Source organism: Anabrus simplex, chromosome 2 (genome assembly GCF_040414725.1).
Source record: "Anabrus simplex isolate iqAnaSimp1 chromosome 2, ASM4041472v1, whole genome shotgun sequence".
NCBI lineage: Eukaryota > Metazoa > Arthropoda > Insecta > Orthoptera > Tettigoniidae > Anabrus > Anabrus simplex.
This window is the reverse complement of record NC_090266.1, coordinates 160,516,132-160,538,015: the sequence shown is the minus strand read 5'-3', so window position 1 is coordinate 160,538,015 and position 21,884 is coordinate 160,516,132. Positions and strand designations below refer to the sequence as shown.

General features: G+C 36.8%; 1 pseudogene; it reads right to left on the bottom strand.

Moving 5' to 3' along the window:
* The window catches only part of LOC136863473 (piggyBac transposable element-derived protein 3-like), a 50,914-nt pseudogene extending 32,987 nt beyond the window's left edge, over positions 1-17,927 (bottom strand).
* Positions 17,928-21,884: the final 3,957 nt, after the last annotated feature.

The following is a 21,884-nucleotide window of genomic DNA, read 5'->3' as shown; positions in this document are numbered from 1 at the left end:
ATTTCCCGAATACTGGATACTGGGCGCACTTCAGCAACTGTCCAAATACCTATTTTCACGTCTGTAACATCTTCAGTTTTTGAGATATAAGTATCCTCATAAAAGGAATTCAACTTCTTCACTTCTTTCCACCCCTCTCTCCCTTAAGTGGACTTTCCGAAAACAATAAATACGTCTTATTTATTTTTAAAGGAGATTCAAGATACCACCTTTCACATCTGTAACATCTTCATTTTCCGTCATGTAAGTATCCTCATAAGCAAAATACAACTCCATTACTTATTTTCACCCTCCTCCCCTTAAGTCGATTTTGCGAAAACAAAGAAATGCGTTTCTTTATTTTCAAAGGAGATTCGAATTACCAATTTTCATACCTGCAACATTTTTTTTGTTGTTATAGATATAAGTATCCTCATACAAAGAATTCAACTAATTTTTCAATTCCTTCTCCCCCCATTAAGTGGATTTTCTGAAAGCAAAGAAATAGGTGTGTTTATTTTTAAAGGAGACTCCAAATACCAATTTTCTCCTGTGTAACATCTTCAGTTTTTGAGATATCACTATCCTAATAAAAAGAATTCAATCCCTTTTCCAGTTATTTTTTACTCCCCAAGTGCTTTTGGAAAGAAATACGTTTTTCTTTATTTTGAAAAGAGATTAAAAATACCAATTTTCATGTCTGTAACATGTTAAGTTTATGAGATGTTCTGCAGATATACTCATTTTAAAAATTCACACACTTTTTCAGTTCCCTTAAGTGGATTTCCCAAAAATAAATGATGTACATTTCTTTACTTTTACAGGAGATTCCAAATACCAATTTTCACATCTGTAACAATTTTGATTTCTGAGATAATTATACTGTAGATATAATCTTGTTTTAAATTCACCCCCTTTGTCACTCGTGTTCACCCCCCCCATTAATTGAACTTTCCTAAAACAAAGAAATACATGTTTCTTTATTTTAAAAGGAGATTCCAAGTACCAATTTTCATGTCTGTAACATCTTCAGTTTTTATTGTTTTGGTTCGGTGATGATGAATCAGTCGGTCAGTCAGGACATGTTATTTTACATATATAAGTTTAGATTATTAGTACATCTATAATTTTGTCACAGTTCATTTCAGCGACCCTGAAAACTGTGGATCGACACTAATATTGGTCTTTTTCGATAATCTAGAATCCTTGATTTAATGTTGCCATGGTTACGGCGGGTCACATCTTCAGCCGATCCCTAGAGTCGGGGTAGTGAGGTGCCAATATCTCAAACGGTTGGTTTTAGGGCCTTAAAATGTGGTTTTTGGGTTCCATAGGGACATACTGAGGTTTGTTCCTCGCATCGCGAGGCTTCAAATGAGCTCTGTATCATCTCTGTACGACAGATTCGATATTTCGCCTATATTAGCCTGTTGTGATGTGCGAAAGGGCCTAAATCTAGGGAATGGTGAGCACTTAACATGTCAAACCACTTCCATATCCCTCTCGGGCAATATGAACAAAGTATGAAATTTTCAGCAAAATCAGTGCAGTAGTTTTTGAGTCTATGAATACGAACAAGCAAACATTCATTTTTATATATAAGAAGATGTTTTATATATATAACATTATTTTATTATTTATCATTCACTAAATATATGGCCTGATTCCATTCGAAGTCTGGACCACGAATGGAATGATGCCCTACCTAGCTCGAAGTATTTGAAATGAGCCTGCCAGAGAGGTCTGTCACGCTACTCACGGGCGATTGATGAATAAGCGAGAGAAGTGATGTTTATGTACTCGTACTGGAATTAACTTGAAACTGACAGGGGAAGTTGGGAATCCAGGCGAAAACCTGTCCCACCTCCACTCTGTCCCGCACAATTTATATAAATTAATTATTACAATTCTTTTTATAAACAATATTATTACATATCTATATATATAAAATAACTTGTCCTGACTGACTGATTCATCATCTTCGAGCCAAAACTACTGGACATAAAGAAATGAAATTTTGAGGATACATTCAAATTAACATCTAGGTGCTCGCTAAGGGAGGATTTTTGGATATTCCGTCTCTAACGGGGTGAATATTTAAAATGAGGATATATATATCTCAAGAACTTCAAAGTTTACAGATCTAAAAATTGGTATTTGGAATCTCCTTATAAATGAAAAAACACGTATTTTTTTGTTTTCGGAAAATCCTATTAAGGGGGGTGAAAAATAGGGGAAAAGGGATTGAACACCTTTTATGAGGAGACTTATATCTCAAAAACTGAAGATGTTACAGACATGAAAATTGAAATTGGAATCTCCTTTGAAAATTAAAAAAAACATATTTTTATGTTTTTGGATAATTCGATGAATTGGGGATGAACAGGAACGGGGTGAATTTTTAAAAAGACTATATCTGCAAATTGTCTCGGACACGTAACATATGACAGATTTGCAAACTGGTATTTGGAATTTCCTGTAAAAGTACAGAAACTAAATTTTTTTGTGGAAAATCTACGTAAATGTCAGATTGGTGATACAAAGCTAGAACAGGTCGATAATTTCAAGTATTTAGGTTGTGTGTTCTTCCAGGATGGTAATATACTAAATGAGATTGAATCGAGGTGTCGTAAAGCTAATGCAGTGAGCTCGCAGTTGCGATCAACAGTATTCTGTAAGAAGGAAGTCAGCTCCCAGACGAAACTATCTTTACCAAACCAAACCAAACCAAACCTCATGGCACTACAGCCCTTGAAGGGCCTTGGCCTACCAAGCGACCGCTGCTCAGCCCGAAGGTCTGCAGATTACGAGGTGTCGTGTGGTCAGCACGGCGAATCCTCTCGGCCGTTATTCTTGGCTTTCTAGACCAGGGCCGCTATCTCACCGTCATATAGCTCCTAATTTCTAATCACGTAGGCTGAGTGGACCTCGAACCAGCCCTCAGGTCCAGGTAAAAATCCCTGACCTGGCCGGGAATCGAACCCGGGGCCTCCAGGTAAGAGGCAGGCACGCTACCCCTACACCACGGGGCCGGCTATCTATCTTTACATCGCTCTGTTTTCAGACCAACTTTGCTTTACGGGAGCGAAAGCTGGGTGGACTCAGGATATCTTATAAGTTAGAAATAACAGACATGAAAGTAGCAAGAATGATTGCTGGTTCAAACAGATGGGAACAATGGCTGGAGGGTACTCAGAATGAGGATATAAAGGCTAATTTAGGAATGAACTCGATGGATGAAGTTGTACGCATAAACCGGCTTCGCTGGTGGGGTCATATGAGGCGAATGGGGGAGGATAGGTTACCTAGGAGAATAATGGTCTATGTTATGGAGGGTAAGAGAAGTAGAGGTAGACCAAGACGATGATGGTTAGACTCGGTTTCTAAGGATTTAAAGATAAGAGGTATAGAACTAAATGAGGCCACAACACTAGTTGCAAATCGAGGATTGTGGCGACGTTTAGTAAATTCACAGAGGCTTGCAGACTGAACACTGAAAGGCATAACAGTCTATAATGATAATGTATGTATGTATGTATGTAAATCCACGTAAGGGGAACTGAAAAAGAGGGTGGATTTTTGAAATTAGCGTATCTACAGTATATCTCAAAAACTTAACATGTTGCATGAATTGAAAAATTTCTTTGTGTGAGGATACTTATATCTCAAAAACTAAAAATGTTAAAGACGTGAAAATTGGTATTTGGAATCTCCTTTAAAAATAAACATGCACCTTTGGGGAGGCGGGAATCAACTTAACGAGTAGGAAGGGGGGTGAAGGAAGAGTTGAATTACTTTTATGAGTATACTCATATCTCAAAAACTGAAAATGTTACAGGTGTGAATGTTAGTATTTGGAATCTCCATTAAAAATAAAAAAGTGTATTTGTGTTTTTCAGAAAACCGACGTAAGGGGTGTGGGGTTGAAAATAAGTAAATGAGTTGAAATATGTTGATGAGGATACTTTATTTTCAAAACTGAAGCTGTTACAGATGTGAAAGTTGGCATTTTGAATTTCCTTTGAAAATAAAGAAACACGTATTTTTTCTTTTCGGAAAGATCACTTAACGGGGCAGAGGGGTCGAAGGAAATCAAGAAGAAGACGAAGAAGTTGAATTATTCTTATGAGTATACATTTATCTCAAAAACTGAAGGTGTCACAGACTTACAGGCATGAAAACTGGTTTTTGGAATCTCCTTTAAAAATAATGAAACACGTATTTTTTGTTTTCGGAAAATCCAGTTAAGGGGCTGGAAAGAATTTGAAAAGCGGGTAAATTTTTAAAATGAGTACCGGTATATCTACATTATACTGTAACTTAACATGTTTGAGACAAGAAACTTGGTATTTGGGAAGTCCTTTAAAAATACAGGAACCTGTACTTTTCCTTCGGAGAAGACACTTAAAAGGGGGTGAAAAGAAGTGAAAAAATAGTTGAATTATTTTTTATGAGGATACTTATATCTTAAAAACTGAAGATGTTACAGACGTGAAAATTGGTATTTGGAAAATCCTAGATGGGGGTCGGGATGGGAGAAGGTCAGATCAAGGGGTTGAATTCTTTTTATGGGGATACTTATGTATTGTACCAGTAAAAGAGCCCGACTCTCAGATTAAATTTTAAAGTAGCATGACTATAGTTCTCAGGGCGAAAAACTGGATTAATTGTAGCTAGGGCTCGGTACAGGAGGTAGGGTCCTATCTACAGAAAAACTTTGACTCTGATTGCACAAGAGTTTATTCAAATAAGTCATGAATTTGCACATCACCTCTAAGTAGAAATGGATTGTCTTCCTCGTATTCCAATAGTATGGCTCGGGTTCTCCAGCTCACCAAGCCAAGCTGGTTGAAGCACGTTCCAGAAGACTCCAGGGATTCCAGGGACTCCAGATACTCCAGGCAGAGGCAGCTGGACTGTCTGGATTGACGGCAAGTAGAGATGTCTCGAACTCGGAGGCCCGGGTTGAACCCCGGTGGTCCAGGCGATGTTGTAGATAGTCATGTACCACCCCAGCCCAATGAGACTGAGAGGATTGATGTTCCCAAGGTCACTAGTAGCACTGAGTCCATGAAAACCTTGGATGATCAACTTATAAGCAGAGTTCTTGATAATTGTACATCAAGACTTCCAACACTCCTAAAACGATATGAGTGGTATTAATAATTTAGAGTTCATCACTAGGAAAATCCTCATCCCTGAATAACTTTTGGCAACGAAAAATACAAGTCCCTTCTTGTGAAATTATAGTTAAACTCAAAGTTCATTACTGGCGAAGGTGCAAGTCTTTGCCTAAACTCGAATTAACACAAGTCCATTCACTTGGAAGTTTGAATATATTTAAAGTTAATCACTGGTGAAATTCATAAAGTCTTTGAGTGACCACTGACGAAAACACAAGTCCTTCCACATAAATAAATTCACTGACGAAATTTATAAGTCTTTTAAACCAACACTGGCAAATGTACAAGTCTTTGAGTAAATGTAAGTGAAATCCTAACTTCGTTTAAAGCCGTTGGGAAGTTAAAGTTCATCACTAGCAATGTTAATCAATCACTATCTATTAGAAGGATGAGTTCCTCAACAGTCGCAAATATTCCACGTAAATAATACAAGTCCATTTCACGAACACTTAGAAAAATTCCAATCTCGAATACTCGTAAATAATACAAGTCCATTCAATGATCACGTAGAAAAGTTCTGGTCTCGAACACATGAAAATAATACAAGTCCATTCAGTGAACACTTAGAAAAATTCCAGCTTCGAAGACGCGTAAATAATACAAGTCCATTTAGTGAACACTTAGAAAAGTTTCAGTCTCGAAGGCACGTAAATAATACAAGTCTATTCAATGAACACTTAGAAGAATTCTGGTCTCGAACACACGAAAATAATACAAGTCCATTCAGTGAACACTTAGAAAAATTCCAGCTTCGAAGACGCGTAAATAATACAAGTCCATTTAGTGAACACTTAGAAAAGTTTCAGTCTCGAAGGCACGTAAATAATACAAGTCCATTCAATGAACACTTAGAAGAATTCTGGTCTCGAACCCATGTAAATAATACAAGTCCATTTCACGAACACTTAGAAAAATTCCAGCTTCGAAGACACGTAAATAATACAAGTCCAAACTCTTAGAAAAGTTTCAGTCTCGAAGGCACGTAAATAATACAAGTCCATTTAATTAACACTTGTAAATATTCTAAGTTCAATTACGAAGACTTAGAAAATTTTCTACAACATTCGAAGTCTTACGAGTCCACTTTATAGTACTTGGAAGAATCGTCTTCCCACACTTGTATAATGACAGAGTTCCACGATGGTAGTAGCAGCAAGAGTGTCCCCGCTGACTACTCAGCTGAGACTGTCTGAATAGGCTACAGTAGGTCCTCCTTTTATTCGATTCGGGACGTCTACGTCATGATACGGTTTGATTGAATATCTCCCGAATCCCTCGATGGATTTGCTTGAAACTCGAGCATTGGGACGTTTAGGTGATCCCAAACAAGATGACATATCGCTCAATTCGCTAGCATCATTATTATAGAAATTTCAAAATTTTCTCCATCGAACTCTCTATAATAAGTGACGTGGAATCCAGAAAATACCAGTCAAGGCTGGTAACACGTGTTGAGACGAGCGGGCGGTCTAGCTAGCCCCTGTGGCTACGTCACAGCTCACAGTCGACATACACTCGCTAGCTGGTCCTCGCTGCTGGTAAACAAACCAGGCGCGCTCGGAACATTACGCGTGGTAAATAAACGTAACTTATGCTCAAAAAATTCTTATGTACAGGTCGTAACCGGTACAGTATATCTCAAAAACTGAAGATGTTGCAGATGTGGGAATAGGTATTTGGAATCTCCTTTAAAAATATAGAAACATTTATTTATTTCTTCGACTTGAGAGAAGACTGTTTCTCACATGTACAGTTCTATGTTGCATGGTCGTCTTAGCCCTAAAAGGTAATACCGGTACCAGAGACATGGTTTACAAAGAATTTCTGGGGTAAGTGAAACTCAATTTTTGGATGAGTTTTTATACTTTAGGAATATTCAGACAATGTCTTAGTACAATGCCAAGGAACGATTACCTTGATCAAATTACGAAATCCACGCGAGCGAAGCCGCGGGTAATAGCTAGTCTATATATATAAAATAACGTGTCCTGACTGACTGACTGATTCATCATCGCCGAGCCAAAACTACTGGACGTAAAGAAATGAAATTTTGGGGATACATTCATATTAACATGTAGGTGCTCATTAGGGGAGGATTTTTTGGATATTCCGTCGCTAAGGGGGTGAAAAGGGGGGTGAATTTTAAAAATGAGGATATCTATATCTCAAAAACTAAAAAGTTTACAGACGTAGAAATTGGTATTTGGAATTCCTTTTAAGAATAAAGAAACATACTTTTTGTTTTTGGAAAATCCCATTAAGGGGTGAAATAATAATACTTTATTAACGGGGGGATAATGGGTTGAACATCTGTTAGGTGGAGACTTATATCTCAAAAACTGAAGGTGTTACAGACATGGAAATTAAAATTTGGAATCTCCTTTGAAAATAAGGAAACACTATTTTTGTGTTTTTGGGTAATCAGATGAATAGAATGGTGAATAGGAGTGACAAACGGGGTGAATTAAAAAAAAAGACTATATCTGCAAATTATCTCAGACACTTAACATATTACAGATTGGAAAACTGGTATTTGGAATTTTCTGCAAAAAGTAAAGAAACGTAAATATTTTTTTTGGCAAATCCACTTAAGGGGAACTGAAAAAGGGGGCGAATTTTTAAAATGAACGTATCTACAGTATATCTCTAAAACTTAACATGTTGCAGACATGAAAATTGGTATTTGGAATCTCCTTTCAAAATAAGAAAACGCGTATTCTTTGGTTTTCGGGAAAAACCCTTAACAGAGGTGGGGGAAGGAGAATTGAAAAAGCAGTTGAATTACTTGTATGAGAATGTATATATATCAACAATTCTGAAGGTGTTACAAACATGAAAACTGGTATTTGGAATCTCCTTTAAAAGTAAAGGAACATGCATTTGGTGGGGGAATCAACTTTGAAGCGGGGATGGGAGGGGAGGGGGAGAGGATGAAAACGGAGATTAATTCCTTTTATGAGGATACATATATCTCAAAACTGAAGGTGTTACAGTCGTGATAATTGGTATTTGGAAGCTCTTTTAAAGAAACGGGTACTGTTTGTTTTTGGAAAATTCACTTGAGTGGGGAGTGTGAAAGGAAGTAAAATTGAATTCTTCTTTCTGGAGAAACTTATATCTGAAAACTGAGGGTTACAGACGTGGAAATTGGCATTTGGAATCTCCTTTAAAAATAAAGAAATACGCATGTTTTGGGTGGGGTAAACCAACTTAACGGGCGGTGTTGTAGTGAAAAAGGAGTTGAATTCTTTTCATGAAGATACTGAAACTTTCCTAAATCGCTGACTATTTTACAAACATATAAAACTGCATTTAACTTGAAAAATATGAAATATCTGCATTTAAAATGGAAATTATGAAAATTAACATTCATTAAATAAAATACACACTCGTCGGACCTTGTACTCACACTTACTTGTTACCTGCTTACTTACGCATACGTTATTTGAAGGGCGCCAGCTACCACTCAGTGCAGCAATAATAGAATGAGAATCTTGACTATCTCTAGGGTGTGGGGTAATAAGCTTACTTTTGACAACATACCATGTAAGTTCTGGGAAAATGAGATTGGCGATCGGTTTCCCCAGTAATTTTGAGGTTAAGATATTTTACTGTCATCGAAATAAAACTATGAATTCGTTTGATAGAACAAAATATATTCTTTAAATAATATATAAAAAATAGTGAGTCTTGTTGCGATAAAACAGATGAGAATATGAAATTATGACATTGCAACTGAAAGAAACTAGGCATGAATTTGAATTCTTCTTGACCGGACATTTAACAATTTATACGAAATATTTCCCTCACTGATTCACTTGACTGTACCTTCAACACTTTGAGTGTAATTACGACGTAATCCTTTGATCTGGTGTTTACTGTAGATGTGTCACGCCTAACTTGGTGATACATCCTTGTGACTGCTTCTTCTCCATATCATCTGACTTCTTTGTAAGTCAATATGGTATTACCTCATAGCAGGTGGTGTCCCTCTCTGACTCCATGGTAAGCCCTTGCGTCCGTGTCTTCAACTAAGTAACCGACCAACTAACTTTGGCCTCACTCTCTCAATGACCAATGATTAATGGCGCACTGAGTCTTCTCCATCTCTCGTTGACTGGCCGACTGAGGCCTCTTCATCTAGTAGACTTCTTCACTGTTCAGCTTCCTTTTAAATAATGACTGACGCTACAAGATGTAGCCACCTTTTATAGACGTTGGTTGACACAGCTACGTAATCTCCAGAAATAACAATGACATACTCCCACAACGCCTCAAACTGTTGCATGTAATGGTGAAATCCCCTGGGGCGGCTGAGTCTCTGAGCGAATTGCTGAAATCAATCAATCAATCAATCAATACTGATCTGCATTTAGGGCAGTCGCCCAGGTGGCAGATTCCCTATTTGTTGTTTTCCTAGCCTTTTCCTAAATGATTTCAAAGAAATTGGAAATTTATTGAACATCTCTCTTGGTAAGTTATTCCAATCCCTAACTCCCCTTCCTATAAATGAATATTTGCCCCAGTTTGTCCTCTTGAATTCCAACTTTATCTTCATATTGTGATCTTTCCTACTTTTATAAACGCCATTCAAACTTATTCGTCTACTAATGTCATTCCACGCCATCTCTCCGCTGACAGCCCGGAACATACCACTTAGTCGAGCAGCTCTTCTTCTTTCTCTCAATTCTTCCCAACCCAAACATTGCAACATTTTTGTAACGCTACTCTTTTGTCGGAAATCGCCCAGAACAAATCGAGCTGCTTTTCTTTGGATTTTTTCCAGTTCTTGAATCAGGTAATCCTGGTGAGGGTCCCATACACTGGAACCATACTCTAGTTGGGGTCTTACCAGAGACTTATATGCCCTCTCCTTTACATCCTTACTACAACCCCTAAACACCCTCATAACCATGTGCAGAGATCTGAACCCTTTATTTACAATCCCATTTATGTGATTACCCCAGTGAAGATCTTTCCTTATATTAACACATAGATACTTACAATGATCCTCAAAAGGAACTTTCACCCCATCAACGCAGTAATTAAAACTGAGAGGACTTTTCCTACTTGTAAAACTCACAACCTGACTTTTAACCCCGTTTATCAACATACCATTGCCTGCTGTCCATCTCACAACATTTTCGAGGTCACGTTGCAGTTGCTCACAATCTTGTAACTTATTTATCACTCTATAGAGAATAACATCATCCGCAAAAAGCCTTACCTCCGATTCCACTCCTTTACTCATATCATTTATATATATAAGTAAACATAAAGGTCCGATAATACTGCCGTGAGGAATTCCCCTCTTAATTATTACAGGGTCAGATAAAGCTTCACCTACTCTAATTCTCTGAGATCTTTCTAGAAATATAGCAACCCATTCAGTCACTCTTTTGTCTAGTCCAATTGCACTCATTTTTTCCAGTAGTCTCCCATGATCCACCCTATCAAATGCTTTAGACAGGTCAATCGCGATACAGTCCATTTGACCTCCAGAATCCAAGATATCTGCTATATCTTGCTGGAATCCTACAAGTTGAGCTTCAGTGGAATAACCTTTCCTAAAACCGAATTGCCTTCTATCGAACCAGTTATTAATTTCACAAACATGTCTAATATAATCAGAAAGAATACCTTCCCAAAGCTTACATACAATGCATGTCAAACTTACTGGCCTGTAATTTTCAGCTTTATGTTTATCACCCTTTCCTTTATACACAGGGGCAACTATAGCAACTCTCCATTCATCTGGTATAGCTCCTCCGACCAAACAATAATCAAATAAGTACTTCAGATATGGTACTATATCCCAACCCATTATCTTTAGTATATCCCCAGAAATCTGATCAATTCCAGTCGCTTTTCTAGTTTTTAACTTTTGTATCTTATTGTAAATGTCATTGTTATCATATGTAAATTTTATTACTTCTTTGGCCTTAGTCTCCTCCTCTATCTCGACATTATCCTTGTAACCAACAATCTTTACATACTGCTGACTGAATACTTCTGCCTTTTGAAGATCCTCACATACACAGTCCCCTTGTTCATTAATTATTTCTGGAATGTCCTTCTTGGAACCTGTTTCTGCCTTAAAATACCTATACATACCCTTCCATTTTTCACTAAAATTCGTATGACTGCCAATTATGCTTGCCATCATATTATCCTTAGCTGCCTTCTTTGATAGATTCAATTTTCTAGTAAGTTCCTTCAATTTCTCCTTACTTCCACAGATATTTCTAACTCTATTTCTTTCCAGTCTGCACCTCCTTCTTAGTCTCTTTATTTCTTTATTATAATAAGGTCTTTACGATTCCTTACCACGCTTAATGGTACAAACCTGTTTTCGCATTCCTCAACAATTTCTTTAAACCCATCCCAGAGTCTGTTTACATTTTTATTTACCGTTTTCCACCGATCATAGCTACTTTTTAGAAATTGCCTCATGCCTGCTTTATCAGCCATGTGGTACTGCCTAACAGTCCTACTTTTAAGACCTTCCTTTCTATCACATTTATTTTTAACTACCACAAAAACAGCTTCATGATCACTAATACCATCTATTACTTCAGTTTCCCTATAGAGCTCATCTGGTTTTATCAGCACCACATCCAGGATATTTTTCCCTCTGGTTGGTTCCATCACTTTCTGAATCAGCTGTCCTTCCCATATTAACTTATTTGCCATTTGTTGGTCATGCTTTCTGTCGTTCGCATTTCCTTCCCAATTGACATCTGGCAAATTCAGATCTCCCGCTACAATCACATTTCTTTCCATGTCGTTTCCCACATAGCTGACTATCCTATCATATAATTCTGAATCCGCGTCAGTGCTACCCTTTCCCGATCTGTACACTCCAAATATATCAAGTTGCCTATTATCTTTAGAAATGAGCCTTACACCTAGAATTTCATGTGTCTCATCTTTAACTTTTTCGTAGCTTACAAATTCTTCTTTCACCAGAATGAACACTCCGCCTCCCACCCTTCCTATCCTATCTCTACGATACACACTCCAGTGCCGTGAGAAAATTTCTGCATCCATTATATCATTTCTCAGCCATGATTCAACTCCTATTACAATATCTGGTGAATATATATATATATATTAAATTACTTAATTCTATTCCTTTCCTTACAATACTTCTACAGTTCAACACTAACAATTTTATGTCATCCCTACTTGATTTCCAGTTCCCTGTTTCCTTATCACCGCTCCCTAGGCCACCCCGTTTCCCTGAATGTACCTCCCTATTACCCTTCCAAACAAATTTCCTAACTTATACGTACCACTGCGGTTTAAATGAAGGCCATCTGAGCGCAGATCCCTATCTCCTACCCACCCATTTGGATCTAGAAATTTCAATCCCAGTTTCCCACATACCCACTCCATAGTCTCATTTAAATCCCCAATCACACTCCAGTCAGTACCCCTTCTACACAGTATTCCACTAATAAAAATCTCCGCTTTCTTAAACTCCACCCGTGCTGCATTTACCAGATCCCACACATCTCCAACTATGTTGGTACTTATATCAGCTTGCCTTACGTTGTTAGTACCAACGTGAAACACTACCACCTTCTCCTTCCCCTCCTCCCTCTCTTCTACTTTCCTCAACATCTGCCTCAACCTAATTCCTGGATAACACTCTACCCTGGTACCCTTTCCTCCACACACTTTCCCCACGTGTCTAACGATGGAATCTCCCATGACCAGAGCCTCAACCCTACCCACCTCGTTTGGTCCCCTCCCCTCCTGGTCAGCCCTATCTTTCCTGATAACTGCAGAAGCTACTTCCTCCTCCCTTTTCTCCTTCCCATGACCCTGTTCCATCTGTCGTTTCCTATCATCTACTCTACATTTTCCTTTCCTACCTTTTCCCTTCCTCCTACTCCCACTCATCTCAGCAACAGTTCCCTGTCCCTCATCTTCCCTCTGTTGTTCTACCTGGAGTGACTCGTACCGATTTCACACAGACACCTGTCCTGAATTCTGATCCTGAATAGAGCTCTTAGCCTGCAATCTCCTTCCCCTTAGAACATTAGACCACCTGTCTTCTACAACTCCTCCCTTTCCTTCCCCTCCCTCTTGTACACCTACTGTAACCTGTACGTTGTTTGAGGGAGTCCTATCTTCCTTCCTGTCTTCTGTGAGAATCCTAATTATCTCCCTCAAACTTTCCAACTCCTCCCTCATACCCCTCAATGCCTCGCCACACCCACAGAAACTACACTCGCGCTCCTTAGCCATTCTTTACGGGGGGAAAAATGAAATTAAAAATAAAATAACTTATTTGCAAAAAATAAATGAACGGAGGGATATATTGTCTGGGATAGTACACAACAATAAGGTAATTAATATACGACTACACTACAATACTACTTAGTCGTGCTCTATTTTTTTATCCTACAACCCCTGACAGGATAAAAACTGCTGTTAATTACTGAATATCGAAAGTAATAGCCTACACAAGAACTACACAATTCCAAATTGCAATTAAGCCTATTCTAATTACAACAACAGTATTTTAGTACGAGTTTCTACGGTGACACAAATATTTTACAATAATAAAATAATCACACTAAATTCTAATAGGATATTACGCGTATACTACTGTACAGTACACTACAGTAATGTTAAACTACTTTCAGACGTATCCTAATTACGGAACCGTACCGTATGTCACTAAACTAAGCACAACAGAAATGAAATTTGCAAGAACTACTGTACTCAAAGATTACCAACGAAGCTAAATGCTTAGACAAATTATTATTAGTATTACGGTCTAATAGATACACACGAAAAATAACACACGAATATAGCAGGCAAGATACGGCACTGTCTAAATGTACTGTATCTATACTACAATGTATCTACACAACACTACCCTGCGTTTGGTTAAATGCTTAAGTATCGAAAAGATTGCCGTACACGAAGAAAAACACGAATATAACTGGCAAGATACTATTTAATATATTATACCTTATCTTCACTACAATTCTACTGAAATGTGGTTATGTGATTATTACAGTTGGTGGATTACTATTATTTTCCCTACTCCACGGGACGGAGAATAAAAGTGTCCTTAATTAGGCCTACTGAAAAATACGAGGTTGTCTGCAGTAATTTCTCAAATATTTCTACCAAAACTACTACTACTACTACTACTACTACTACTACTACTACTACTACTACTCCAGGGACTTGAACTGCAATTACTGGGATATATGAACTTTATTATTATTATTAGCTAAACGCTCATAAATACTGGAAGATCGAGGGAGCGAAATATAAATTACGGATACTTTAACTAACTACTTAGAAGTACCAATGAATGGAATACAAGATCAGGTGATTTTATTTATATTTACTTGACTACACTACACCCTTTGTTCACAGCTTAGCCAACAATGCAATATTTGAATATGAGGACCGACAATAATCAATAACAGTACAACGACTGTTAACTATTACCGTGTAATCTCTTTAACTTCTTTTTAAATGGAGGTTTACAGGCGTATCGTGGCTTTTTTATGTAGTAAATTATTACCTTCGCGATAGTTTGAACGGATATCTATACGAAATACCGGAGAAATTGCTGCAGAAGTTACGGTACTATTCCTTATGATAACCTACCTTTGTAAGTATAACCAACGAACCTACAGATATTTACAAATATTTTTAAAGTTAATATTATTACCTAAAGTATTTCCTAAACCTAAAATCGAAACAAGGTACACCTAGCTAGCCTACTTAACCTAGAAAACGTAATTTACTGAAGACCAACTGAATTACTTGTTACAAAATTTAAATAAATGTCACTACTCCCAATTTCTACCAACAAGCACTAAACACCACTATATAAATAGCACTAAATGAATCAGATATACACAAAATTTAGCTATTTCAATAGGTTTTCACTACTTTATCACTAAAATAATGCAAGAGCTCTCTCAACAGCCAACCGTTCTCAAGCGCATCCAACAAAGCTCACGATGACGTAGCCATGACGTAGCAATGACTTGGCAGAATCGCCAGTAGTGCAAAATATAACAACGTCATATCCAACATCTGATATATAACAATTCTCACTGTACATGTATTGAGTGTTATTTTACACACACGTATATATGCATACATCTAAGTACAATCCTGCAAGCGACAAGCATTGTAAAATTGAATTGAATAAGAATTATAACAAAATAATAGTAATCTCACAGATAAAATAATAATAATAATAATAATAATAATAATAATAATAATAATAATAATAATAATAATAATAATAATAATAATAATAATAATAATATCACAGATACAATAATAATAATAATAAAATACAGATATTACCTTGTAACGGGATTTGAACCGTTACAATACTTATATCTCAAAAACTGAAGATCTTACAGACATGAAAATTTATATTTGGAATTTTCTTTCAAAGCAAGGAAACACGTAACCTTTTGTCTTTGAAGGGGGTGGGATGGATTATTTAAAAATATAGTTGAATACTTTGTACGAGGATACTTATATCTCAAAAACTAAAGATGTCACAGACGTGAAAATTAGTATTCGGAAACTCCTTTAAAAATAAAAAAAACACGCATATTATGGGGAATCAACTTGGGCGCGGGGCGGTGAAGTGAAAAAGGAGTTTCATTCCTTTTTATGTGGATACATATATCTCGAAACTGAAGATGTTACAGTCGTGATAATTGGCATTTGGAAGCTCCTTTATAAATGAAGAAACAAGATTTTTTTGTTTTTGGACAATTCACTTAAAGGGGGAGGGTGAAAGAAACGAAAAAAATTTAATTCTTTTTATGGAGAAACAAATATCTCAAAAACTTAAGGCTACTCACATGAATATTAGTATTTGGAATCACTTTAAAAAATAAATAAAGATGCATTTTTTGGAGGGGGTATCAACTTAACAGGCTGGGGTGAAAAAGGAGTTGAATTCTTTTTATGAGGATACTTATATCGCAAAAACTGAAGATGTTAGAGGCATGAACAGTTGTGTTTGGAATCTTCTTTCAAAGTAATGAAACACATGTTCTTTCGTCTTTGGAAAATCCACTTAAGGGGGATGAATGAATTGAAAAATTAATTTAATTCTTTGTGTGAGGATACTTATACCTCAAAAACTAAAAATATTATAGACGTGAAAATAGGTATTTGGAATCTCCTTTAAAAATTAAGAAACACGCACTTTTGGGGAGGGGAGAATCAACTTAACAGGTAGGAAGAGGGTTGAAAATTGAGTTGAATTACTTTTATGAGTATACTTGTATCTCAAAAACTGAAGATGTTACAGACGTGAAAATTAGTATTTGGAATCTCCTTTAAAAATTAAGGAACACGCATTTGTTCTTTTTTTCAGAAAATCGATGTAAGGGGTGTGGGGTTGAAAATAAGTAAATAAGGATTTGAAATATGTTTATGAGGACAATTTTTCTTAAAAACTGAAGCTGTTACATATGTGAAAGTTGGTATTTTGAATTTCCTTTCAAAATAATGAATCACGTATGTTTAATTTTTGGAAAATCCAGTTATGGGGCTAAAAAGAATTGGAAAAAGGGTGAATTTAAAAAATGAGTACCGGTATATCTACATTATATGTCAAAAACTTAACATGTTAGAGACAAGAAACCCTGGTACTGTATTTGGAAAGTTCTTTAAAAATAGAGGAACATGAACCTTTTTGTTTTCGGAGAACGCACTTAACGTAGGGTGAAAAGAAGTGAAAAATAGTTGAATTATTTTTAAGAGGATACTTATATCTTAAACACTGAAGTTGTCACAGACGTGAAAATTGGTATTCGGAATCTCCTTTAAGAATAAAGAAACACTTATTTTTGTTTTCAGAAAATACACTTAGAGGGTGGGGGAAGGACTGATGAAGGGGTTGAATTATTTTTATGGGGATACTTATGCATATCTCAAAAACTGAAGATGTTACAGATGTGGGATGAGGTATTTGGAATCTCTTTTCAAAATAAAAAACATGTATTTATTATTTCGACTTGAGAGAAGACTGTTTCTCACATGTACAGTTCTTTGTCACATGGTCGTCTTAGCCCCAAAAGGTACTACCACAAACACGGTTTACAAAGGACGTCTGACTTTCGAGTTGGCTGTGCAGTTAGAGGCGCGCAGCTGAGAGCTTGCATCCGGGAGATAGTGGGTTCGAATCCCACTGTCGGCAGCCCTGAAGATGGTTTTCCGTGGCTTCCCATTTTCACACCGGGCAAATGCTGGGGCTGAACCTTAATTAAGACCATGGTCGTTTACTTTCCACTCCTAGGCCTTTGCTATCCCATTGTTGCCAAAAGACCTATCTGTGTCGGTTTGCCGTAAAAACAAATGGCAATAGCAAAATAATGTCTGGGGTAAATGAAACTCAGTTTTTGGTTGAGTTTTTATACTTTAGGAATTTACAGATAATGTCTTAGTACAATGCCAAGGAATGATTAATTTGATCAAATTACGAAATCCACATGAGCGAAGCCGAGATTAATTGCTAGTTATTAATATTATCATCATCATGCAGGAGGTTTCAGCATCATCTTACTTTGTGCTGCAGTAATTCATCTGTATCGCTATCGAGTCGCTGCACACCCAGTCGGAATCAGAATCGGGGTCAGCACACGAGATATCATCACTGGAGCTGTCTTCATTGAGATTGATGACAATCTTGTCATGAAGACATTGTATGAGGCCATCAGCTTCCCACATGTGATTCTCCATCCGTTTCATGCGTTCTACATAATTTCGCCATTGTTCCAAAGTCACTTTACGTATTCCCTCTAATATTAATTGTTCCACTTCTGGGAGTTTGTAACGTTTCTTGTTAGCCGCAATGTATCTCTTCACTTGGCTCAACACAAGTTCTATAGGATTTAGCTCGCAGTGATATGGAAGGAGACGTAACACCTCATGACCAGCAGCTGCTGCCAGATTGTCAATGCGATAGTTGGCATCATAATTTGCTCGAATTTTATTAAGTACTGGCAAGATACCCGTGCTTCGCTACGGTATTATACTGAAATTTATAATTGAATGCTTATCGTTTTATATATAACCCACCGATATTCGCGATCTGACTCGTTTTCTGAGAGATTCCGCCAAAATTTGCGATCTGACTCGTTTGCTGAGAGATTGCGGCAACGTTCCTCCCATTTTCAATCTTTTCTCCAGCAATCGATTTCGTACTTCCCGGGATAGGTCCAGGTATTCCACCCTGTCAGTTGGGTCCCTAAATCTTTGCCATCTTTTCCTATAAGCCTTTTTAACGTGGATCAAATCCTTGAGGAGATCCGGCGTGGTGTCGTCTTGGATGCCTTGGCGGTACTGAACCTCTACTTGGCGGTAAATTACATCTGCTGCCGTTGTCATTGATGACAGTATGACCAGCACCATTGTCGCCCGTAGGCAAGTGCGCAGGACTTCTGGCGATACGAATGACATACTTCCGTGCATTATTGACCTTATTACAGAGGTGAACAATTGCACGGTCAATCATATATCTATCGTTTATTTCGAATGTGTTTAAATTTTTGTTTATATGCCAGAAGAATCCACTGTAATCTAAGAAGGTTCTCCAAAGGAAAAGATGGCTCTTGAAAACGAACCCAGGAGATATTAAAAATGATCGGTTTATGATCAGAATAAGTACATTGAAAATCCACAGCCTGTTTCCAGTCATTCAACCGGGTCAGGAATGGAATGAATAAGCCCTGCCGAAGCCTGTCGCACTCCACTGGGGCAATGATTAAATGAATGACAAATGAAATGAAATGATATTGGAGAGTGTTGCTGGAATGAATGATGACGGGGAAAACCGGAGTACCCGGAGAAAAACCTGTCCCGCCTCCGCTTTGTCCAGCACAAATCTCACATGGAGTGACCGGGATTTGAACCACGAAACCCAGCGGTGAGAAGCCTGCGCGCTGCCGCCTGAGCCACGGAGGCTCCTTATAAGTACATTAGGAACAGTAAAATCAATTGGTCTCACCTCCGTTTTCACCCCACCGCGCTTAAGTTGATTTACCTCCCCCCACCCAAAAAAAAAAGAAAACGTGTTCCTTTATGTTTAAAGGAGATTCCAAATACCAATGTTCACGTGTGTTACCTTCAGTTTTGAGATATAAGTATTCCCATAAACATAATTCACTTTTTTCACTTAGTTTCACATTCCCCGCCCCCCTTAAGTGAATTTTCCGGCAAAAAATACTTGTTTCTTTAATAGTAAAGGATCTTCTAAATACCGATTATCTTCAGTTTTTGATATAGGTGTCCTCATGAAACGAATTCAACTCCTTTTTACACTCGCCCCCAAAAATGATTTCCCCCCCCCCCAAAACTCGTTTTATTTTTAAGGAAGATATAAATACCAATTTTCACGTCTGTAACAACTTTAGTTTTTATTAGATGTAAGTATCCTCATACAATTAATTCAATAAATATTTCAATTTTTCACCCCCCCCCCCAACCTTCATTGGATTTTCCGAGAATACCTGTTTCTTTAGTTTAACAGGAGATTCCAAATAACAATTTTTACGTCTGCAACATTTTACATTTCTGAGATATACTGTAGATATAGTCTTTCTAAAAATTCACCCCAATTTGTCACTCCTGTTTAACCCCCATTAATTAGATTTTCCAAAAACAAAAAAAAATGTTTCTGTATTTTTAAAGGAGATTCCATATACTAACTGTCTGGCCTGTAATATCTTCAGTTTCTGAGATATAAGTATCCTCATTAAAGACATTCAACCCCTTATTCACACTTTTCACCCCTCCTATTGGGATTTTCCGAAAAAAAATACGTGTTCTTTTATTTTTAAAGGAGATTCTAAATATCAAGTTTTACATGTGCAAACATTTGAGGTTTTGAGATATAGATACACTCATTTTTTAAATACTCGTTCCTTTCACCCCCCCCCCCCACTATTTGGATTTTCTAAAAACAAAAAATACACGTTTCTTTATTTATAAAGGAGATCCCAAATACCGATTTTCAGGTCTGTAACATCTTCAGTTTCTGTGAAATGATCCTTATTAAAGGCATTAAACTATTTTTCACCCCTTTTCACCCCTCCTATTGGGATTTTCGGAAGACAAAAAAATACGTGTTCCTTTATTTTGAAAGTAGATTCTAAGTACTAATTTTTACATCTGTAAACTTTGAAAGTTTTGAGATACAGATACACTCATTTTAAAAATTCACCCACCTTTCTCAGGACTGTAATATCTTCAGTTTCTGAGATATAAGTATCTTCATTAAAGGCATTCAACCCCTTTTCACCCCTCCTATTAGGATTTTCCGAAAACAAAAAAATACATGTTTATTTATTTTTAAAGGACATTCTAAATACCAATTTTTACATCTGTAAACTTTTAAAGTTTTAAGATGTAGACACACTCATTTTAAGAATTCACCCCCCATTATTTGGATTTTCCAAAAACGAAAAAAATACCTGTTTCCTTATTTTTAAAGTGGATCCCAAATACCAATTTTTAGGTCTGTAATATCATTTTCTGAAATATAAGTAACCTCATTAAAAGCATTCAACCCATTTTCACCCTTTTCCACCCTTCCTATTGGGATTTTCCGAAAACAAAAAATGACGTGTTTCTTTATTTTTAAAGGAGATTCTAAATACTAATTTTTACATCTATAAACTTTAAAAGTTTTGAGATATACACTCATTTTCAAAATTCACCCCCTTTTCACACCCCCCATTAATTGGATTTTCCAAAAACAAAAGAATACGCGTTTCTTTATTTTTAAAGGATATCCCAAACACCAATTTTCAAGTCTGTCATATTTTCAGTTTCTGAGATATAAGTATCGTCATTAAAGGCATTCAACCCATTTTTCACCCCTTTTCACCCCTCCTATTGGGACTTTCCGAAAACAAAAAAATACGTGTTTCTTTATTTATAATGCAAATTCTAAATACCAATTTTTACGTCTGTAAACTTTCAAAGTTTTGAGATATTGATACGCTCATTTCAATAATTCACCCCCCTTTTCCCCTCCCATTAATTGGATTTTCCTGAAACAAAAAAATACGTGTTTCTTAATTTTTAAAAGAGATCAAGTGTACCAATTTTCAGGTCTGTAATATCTTTAGTTTCTGAGATATAATTACCGGTATCCTGATTAAAGGCATTCAACCCCTTTTTCACCGTTTTCACCCCTCCTATTAGGATTTTCTGAAAACAAAAAAATACGTGTTTCCTTATTTTTAAAGAAGATTCTAAATGCCAATTTTTATTACTCTAAACCTTTAATTTTTTGAGATACAGATATTCTCATTTTAAAAATTAACCCCCTTTTTCACCCCCTTAGCCACGGAATATCCAAAAATCCTCTCTTAGCGAGCACCTACATATTAACATGAATGTAACCCCAAAATTTCATTTCTTTATGTCCAGTAGTTTTGGCTCGGCGATGATGAATCAGTCAGTCAGTCAGGACAAGCTATCTATATATATATAAAACTAGCAAGATACCCGTGCTTCGCTACGGTATTATACTGAAATTTATAATTGAATGCTTATTGTTTTAGATATATAATCCGCCGAAATTTGTGATCTGACTCGTTTTCGGCGAGAATCCACCAAAATTCCCGATCTGACTCGTTTTCTATTAGATTACGGCGTGTCTCCTCCCATTTTTCAATCTTCCTTTCCAGCAATCGATTT